The following is an 8,557-nucleotide window of genomic DNA, read 5'->3' as shown; positions in this document are numbered from 1 at the left end:
AATATATAAGTAAGTTCATAAAGGCAGTGATATGGCTGTGTTTAGAGTAGAAAATACTAATGTAAATGCTCCTCCAATGAACAAAAACGGTGAAATTACGCTCTACCAAATTGGTCGGTACATCAGCTCCAATGAAGCTGCTTGGTGTATCTTCGGTTTTCTAATTCATGAACGGGATCCAGCAGCTGTTCAGTTAGCCGTCCATCTTGAAAACGGTCAGCGTGTATTTTTCATTTCACGAACGGGACAGTTATTGATCGTGGTACAAATCCACCTAAATCTACACTCACTGCATTTTTTGAATTGTGTAATAGTACGGATGATTTTGGTGCCTTTGCAAGAACATTTCTCTATTCACAAGTACCACGCTATTTCACATGGGCTCAAACAAAAAAATGGATGCCCCGCAAGCAAGTTTCACCAGTTGATCCATGTCTCAATTTATTTAAATCGAACGCTTATTTACAGTTAATCCAAAACACACTGAGTGCTTTTATCTTCGACTGTTGTTGGTTAATGTTACTGGCCCATTATCATTATTATTATTTACAGTCAATCCAAGACAATTTAAATTTGAAGATACAACAGTTGTTGCCAGGGAACTTGGTATTATACAAATCTATTGATTTTAAATTAATAATTTAATAAATAAACTATAACAACTTCAAAATAATATTATTTGGCGTTTGTTATTTTTATTTTCGTTTTCGTTCATAGCGCTCCATGCCTATTTCATGCATATACCACATACTTACACACTTATAATAAGTAAGTTACTTTTTGTCTACACTAGCATTTCTCTAGAAACTAGAAATAATTTATAAGGCAAAACAAAGTTTGTCGGGTTATCTAGTATAATATAAAAATAATTAATATAATAAAAAAAATCACTGCGTCTCATATAAACATATCTAAGTTACTACACATGCACAACTTAATATAATCACAAACAAACATTTCAACTCAAAAGTATTTTATTCTTCATTTTTTTAGAAGTTTGCTTTGGCTCAACTTTTCCATACTGACACTATCAGTCATAGAAAATAGCCAAAATGCAGACTCCAATATAGCACTTAAGCTATGAAGAACTACTTACCAGAGCATCAGTTCCAAAAAATATAATCATACATGAATTTACTTACAAAAGTATACAAATACCGTAACATAAGTACAAATATATTGCATAAAAAGGATAATGCTCCATAAGCCAATCAAATCTTTACCAAATCTTTCAATTTATTATTGTTATTTTTATTTCATTTTAGGAAAGCTACAATTTTTTGCATCAGTCTATAAAGTTTTTCACTTACTTTAGCTTCACATATTTGCTGTGATCTATGGGGATGATAAACCATTTAAAGGTTTCAAAACTAAACTTTAATTAAGTAGATTTGTGACGTAAATTTCTATACTTTTTTATTAGCAAAATGTGAATACATGTGAAAATATCTCATTCAAATGCTTACCATAAGACATAGGTACTGTAATCTCGAAGATAATTTTTATACTTGATCGGCACATTAAAGGCAATAGCTCTTCAAATCCAGTTGCAACGTATCGTCTGTTCTTCATTGACAATTCATATCCCTGAAAAACTTAAATTGTAAATCCTGGCAATTTTTTGAGCTACAAAGTCAAAATGATAGTTGTTACAACATAATTTTTACCACTTTCATATCTCCCATTTTACTTCAGAAAACATTCTGACTTTAGAAAACCGAACATTAATTGCCACACCATACTGTAATGGTCTGACTCTACTGGTCATTTGACAGTTATTTGTGGATTTTTACTACCCCAGATATCACAGCTTTGTTATTGACATATTCATTAAGGTTAGGTTAGATAAGTTAGATGAAGTGGAGGAGGAATAAATTCTACTCAATTAGCTAAGAAAGCCGTTTTAATTCCACAATTTCTCATCAAAGTTGGAAGAAGATTGGCTATATTAGAACCAGCCGGAGGCATTAACAAATATGAATATTTGGCCAATACTAATGCTGCAAACCTACTTTAAGACAAGCCTGAATATAAAAGCAATAGGTGTTCTAGTGTCTTTTCTTCAACCACCGGCAGACATGTCATGCAGAAGATACTACAGAGTAGGCCGAGCTTGGCTCCATGACGTCCAATAAGGCGTCGACCTACTTTGTGTTTTTTTTACACATGATAAAATATTTCATTGTTATAACTTAGAATGTAAGATGCTTATATTATGTACGAGGACTGTTCTAAAGTAAGTAGTAGTTTTTATAAATAAAAACATCAACATATTTTATAAAGGCCAAACCCACATAAAATAGACTCTTTCTCATTTCGTAAAACAATTTGGGCAGTCTGAAAACATATCCAGTGAGTCTTTTATAGATCATCTGACGAATAGCTTCTACATCCACATATCACTTGTGTCAGATCAAATAAATGCGAATAGTAATTGACCATTCCGTCGCATATTATTGCCAATAACTTCAATTTAATGATTGGAATTATCTGTAAATATGTGGAAGGAGTGTTTGAAGGGATGGCTTTTAAGTCTATAAAAAATTTAATTTTTACCTAAAAATACATTCTTCAGGTAAGGTAAATATTGCATACTATCAAATCTGATTAATACGGAAAGTAGTTGATTATAAAAAATCATATAATTGCCAATATATGGCTTCACTAAGAACATCCAAGTACTTTTAAAAAGCCTTCTTAATTTTCAATTGAACCTTATATATCAGAATTTCTTCTTTTTATCTTCATTGGTTCTAACAAACTATTATCGAATTTCGATCTAACGCAGCACTCCTCGTCAGACGCTTTTGTTGGGTATACGACTCCTTCACTATTGTACATCAATGGCGGTACGTTCTCAACTTGAGCACACCATCGGAGACACGATATACTTCTATTGTTTCTTCATCTAGCGATATCCATTTTCCGGAAATGACCAAGTCAAGGAAACCGCTAGATGTTAATTTGCTGTGTAACTTAGCAATGTCGTAATAAAGCTCGTACAGCACACATTTTATGGGGATGTAGTAGTCGTTGCCAACTCGTGTAGAATTGAAGATATTACAAAAATCTCTTCTCTCGAGAACTCACAGCACAGCTTCATCATTCTGTAATAACGTAAGTGCTTCTGCGCCATACAAAAGTACAGATAGGATGAATGTAAATTTTACCGATCGAGAGAGACTCTATATCCCAGTTGCCCGCTGAGCCCATTAAAGCACCTATTAGCAATGCTAGTTCAACGTCTGAATTTCAAGTCGTTGTTGTTCTTTCCAGTTGTGCCTAGATGGTTCAAATCCTTGACAGATTTGATTATATATCAGATATTCTCACAAAGCATTTTACTTTTATTTGCAAAAGGAACAATAACAGTTACAAATCAGAGTTTGTTGGACCCTTAAGAAAAATGTTATGGCCAAAACATGATTTTATTAGAAATAATTTTTTTTGAAATTCATTATTTCCTTCCGAATATATTTTGTGTTCCTGATAATGTCACAGACAAAATCATTTCTCTGACCATATAAAAGTCGCACGGTTTTAGGAAAAATTAAATTGAATAATGGTTAACCACGAAGGTGTACCTATATTCTTGTCAATAGATGGCCTCAGTAAGCATATCTATATATTGTATAGTGGATAAGCAGTTTGCATTCTTAATTCACATTCTTAAATTCGGTATTGCCTACTAAAAATTTTCTTAATTCTACAAGATATTTTACATCCACACACATACAAATGCAACTTTTATTACGTATACATATTTTTATTGTTAAAGTGAATAGCACTGAGCATTCGCATGTCTTTTGAGTGTGATTTCAGTGTGATTTGAGTGTGATTTCATTGTGATTTCAGTGTGATTTTCTTACTTCAGCTCAGCGTTCTGGTGGTGTTGGGCGTTTGATTTACTGCTGCCGTTTTTAGCAATTAGCTTAGGATTTCTGTGCAATTTTATGTTATTTTTATTAACTTATAAAATGGCACACAGCAAACAAATGATAAACACAATCTTTGACATATGAGCTTTGAACTTAATAATAAAATTTATGCTTATTGCAATAGTAAAATAAAAAGGAATATGTGAAAATTATGGAAAATTTTATTATGAAAATGTAAATAAAATGCAGTAGAATGGAGCGTAAAATACAATTGTCTCAAGTGGCTTATCAGTTTATTAAAGTAATAATAACTTTATTTTTATGTTTAGTATAAATTTTTATGTACACTTTTTTTATTTTTTATTTTATACTCATTTTGTACAAATACTAAAAGATAACATTGCATATTGTTGTTGAAAAATTATTATTTATGAAATTTACATTTACTCCCATATATATACATATAGGAAATATGAGTATATTTGGTTTGTGAATTTATTTGTAGTTGTATTTGCGAAGAAATTGCAACTAAAAAATTTTGGTTTCTATAGAGAATTTTTTTTAATATTTTGTTATTATTGCTGTTGCTGTTGCTGTTCATTTTATTAAAACTTTAATTACCTTTTGCTATTCAAATACGAAAGCAAACAACGCAATAACATAAAATTTAATTAACAAACTTTTCGCAATTCGAACCGGAAATGTTAAAACTTAAATATTTAAAAAAATATATAACGAAAAAAAATTGTTTTTTTTATAATAAAAATATATATTTAGAATAGCAAAGTGGTGCTTCCTGCAACATATGCTGCATTGGCTCCAAATGAATTGCCAATTGAAATCACGATATGCTTCATTCATGCAATAAAAACAGCAAAAACTACACTGCAACATCATGCAAAACAACCCAAACTATCAAAAATGTATTTATTTATGAAACACTACACTGCAAATATGCAAAATAGCAAAACAGCAAAATATCTAAATAACTAAAAAATCAAAATAAAAATAAATTTATAGAGATGTATTCGACTCCACTCAACAAATTGTATATGTGAATTAAAATGCGATAAAATAAATTTAGATAAATTCAATTCCCACAACTACAAACTACAAACTTTTGATCTATTCCATCTGCCAGTACTTAAAATGTAGTGCGATGTACTTATGCTTGTTTTGGTAGGTACTACATTACTGTGATTGGTATATTAAGTTACTTGTACTTCAGCAGTCTTTATTGATATATAAAAAAAAGTAACCATAGATTTGGCTTAATTTAATATGAAAATGCTATTTGATTTTGATTTCATATGATATGAATGAATAAGAATGAATTTTCTTTTTAAAAATTTACTTGATCGCTGCTTCGATCCTGTTTATGACGAGCTCAAAGAAGAAACCCTAGAACAGTTATACAGTTAAGAGTTATAAAGATCCAAGAAATGATTATCTTTCAAGAAACGAAAAGCCTTTAAAGCTTTAGCAAAACTGCAGTTCGTGTACTTACTGGAGTACTAACGGGGCACTGTGCGCCTATGCTTCAACTAGTGGATTATGCAAGAGTTGCCAAGATGAAGAAGAGGTGGAATATATCAATCACTTCCTGTGTCTCTGTCTAGGACTGCAGACAAGGCGACTTCAATGTCTTGGGGATCGCTTTTTCAAACTTATCGGATCTCTTCAACTTCATCTGGAAAATGGTTTAACGCGAATAACAGAGGTTATCAACTCGACTCTTCCGGCAAAAGTTTTCTGAGAGTATCTCAATTAGTAATATATGCTTCTGAGTGGAAGTGCTGACAAGTATCAGCACGCTCTTTCTGAACCTAACCTAACCTTACCTATCTAAAAATAAGTAAATTTAAATAAATAAATAAGTAAATCGCTCAAGATTATGTTTAGTTTAAATAAGACACCTTAGAACAGTTATTATGCCACTGTCAAGAGTTATAGAGATCCAAGCTCATGCTATTAGGCACCCCATTCTTTAATTTACTCAACATCAAATCCAGCATAAAAATTAAGTAAATATTTGTATTCATCAATGGATTAAGTTGGGTCTATATCATCTAATTCAACTTAACCTTAAAATTGGGAAGGGATGTGGCATCAAAGTCATTTTCGTTTTTTAGCTAAATGAGAATGAAACAATCTTCTTTCCACTTTAACTATATATCTTCGCATTTTCAGTTAACACTGTTAATATAATGGTAAAAATAAAAACATAATGATGCCAAATAATCAAACAAATAAAAATATTTGATAAAACGCATAATCAGAAGATCATATGTACCTACCTACCTATCTTCAATTAATTATGTTAATATGATGATAATATTTAAAATGAGTTAGTGAAGACAACTAAACAAATAAATAAAAGTATTCAATCAAATGTATTATAAGAAGATCATTTATTAATCACTATAATAATTAAAATACATCATAGAATCGAAAAGATACTAATATGATGAAAAGGAAAGAAAAATAATCGTTAGGTCAACCGGATACCTAACGATCCGGCACACAAAAATAATTGCAGTCATGTAATATATCATAAGAATAAAATAATATTCTGAAGATATTAGAAAATACCAACAAAACGTGGTTTGACAATTAGAAATTAAATAATAATAATAATAAAATAACACTTATACAAAAGAATAGTATTGAATTATTGAAAATTTAACAATTAAAAATAAAAGTATAAATTATTGATTCAATTATTCTACAGCTGGTTTATGATTTCAGGCTAAAATAACATAGCAAGTGAATTTGTTGATGAACTATCGCAGCAAATTAATAAAACTCCATGTTCGAAACATACTAGTCAAGAATGACTTTGGATCAGTTAGTTAATGCACACTGGCTCTGAGTTTCAAATTGGGCAGGGTACAAGTCCAAACGTTTGTACTTGTAGTCTCAAAAAGTTTTATACAAATTATTAAATACAAGAAGCTACGGAATAACATATATAAACATACTTTACATATATACAATATATAAATACTTAGTTTATGTTGTCGAGAAAACTATAGAAAATAATCTAATTCTTTAAAGCATTTAATGAAATATTCCTTAAAAAGAAAAGAAGATAAAGACTGCGCTTTTAGCTTGTCTTTTCAATTCAATAAGATTGGCTTTTATGAAATGGATATTTATAAGGTATAGCTGTTGTTTTTTATACCTAACGTATTATTATTAAGGTCACTGCATTAGGAAATATTAATAAATTTAGCTTCGAAAATCTTTTTTTAATTTGAATATAGTAGTTTATAAAAATCCAAGCATTGGTGGTTTGGTAATCTGTTTGCCCAATGACATTCATTTTTTTATTGGAAATAAAAGGGTTAAATTTAAAATCATTATATCAATAAAAAAAGGTTTAAACTAAAAGAATTGACTTTATTATCTCTAAAGGCAACGTAATTTAATCCCTCTTCCAAAAGTAAGCAAACAAGTTAAAAGTGCCAAAAACTTTAAGAGCAATTCTAGTCACTAATAAAGACAAAATGTTTTGCAATTCAAAAGAGTTTTTTTCACACCTACCACCAAAAGTGTAAGACAATACTTTTTCTAAATACCCAAGTGCTCCCGAAATCCCAACAAACTACAACAATTCAACACATGCAGCAATTGAACGGATAGTTGAAACTGCAAACTTCCAAAATTTTTAACTGAAACAATTGCATTAAAAAAAAGTGCTGGGAATAAAACAATAAAACTTTACATAAAATAAATATAAAATAAATAAATAATATAAAAAGCGTAGTTAAATAACTGACAACAACCACATCACTTTCCGACAAAATCAACCAACTAACCATTTATCATTATTGCCATCATCATCAACATCAGCATCAGCATCAACATCAACATCGCATTCATCAGCAAATGCAACTGTGAGTGAAGCTGCTGCAATATCCTGCAGTTACCATATCCGTAAGGTACAGCGTTCTAAAGTGGTGTTACCAAATACCATAAAGGCATTTTACCGTTTCAGCTTAGTCAAGTTGAATCGGTTAGCCTGATCCGTTTCGGTATAGCAGAGTAAGTCATGGTCTAGTCTAGGAAGGTCTGGCATGAATTTCCGACAAGCGTTACAGAAATTTATGTTTGTCGACGCTGTTTGATTGTGTATGCGCACTTCTGCTCGTATTTATATGAATTTTAATTCCTTTTTAGAACTGCCATTTTTAAGTTTATTATATGTGTATAAACAAAAGCATATAAATTGTTTTATAAACAAATAAATATACATATTTTTATTATATGTTCTACACACAAAATTATTTTTGTTATTTTTTGTTGTGTTGTTTTGCTGACAGAATTTCTGTTTGCTTGGCTGCGCATTTGGCAAAAAGCAATTTATCACTTTTATTTGAATTTTACAGAAGGTAAAATAACTTTTATCCTATTTCCATATACTGCACAAAGGCATTTAGCAAACAAATAGTTTATTTAAATACCAAAAATATGCTTGATACAATGGAGAATATATTTATTGGAGCATTTGTTTATGGACAAGCACTTCAACCAATTTAGTTATTTAATTAAAATTCATTTATTCGATTCTATTGCTGAGAATTTCACAAATTAATCTTAGAACATTAAATTATTTTAAATAAATAAAATAAAAATAACTGGAGCAGCTTAATGGAGAAGTATTATAAATCAGAATG

The sequence above is a fragment of the Teleopsis dalmanni genome, chromosome 1 (assembly GCF_002237135.1).
Source record: "Teleopsis dalmanni isolate 2A chromosome 1, ASM223713v2, whole genome shotgun sequence".
Taxonomy (NCBI): domain Eukaryota; kingdom Metazoa; phylum Arthropoda; class Insecta; order Diptera; family Diopsidae; genus Teleopsis; species Teleopsis dalmanni.
The sequence above is the reverse complement of the archived record's forward strand: the minus strand, read 5'-3'. Positions refer to the sequence as shown.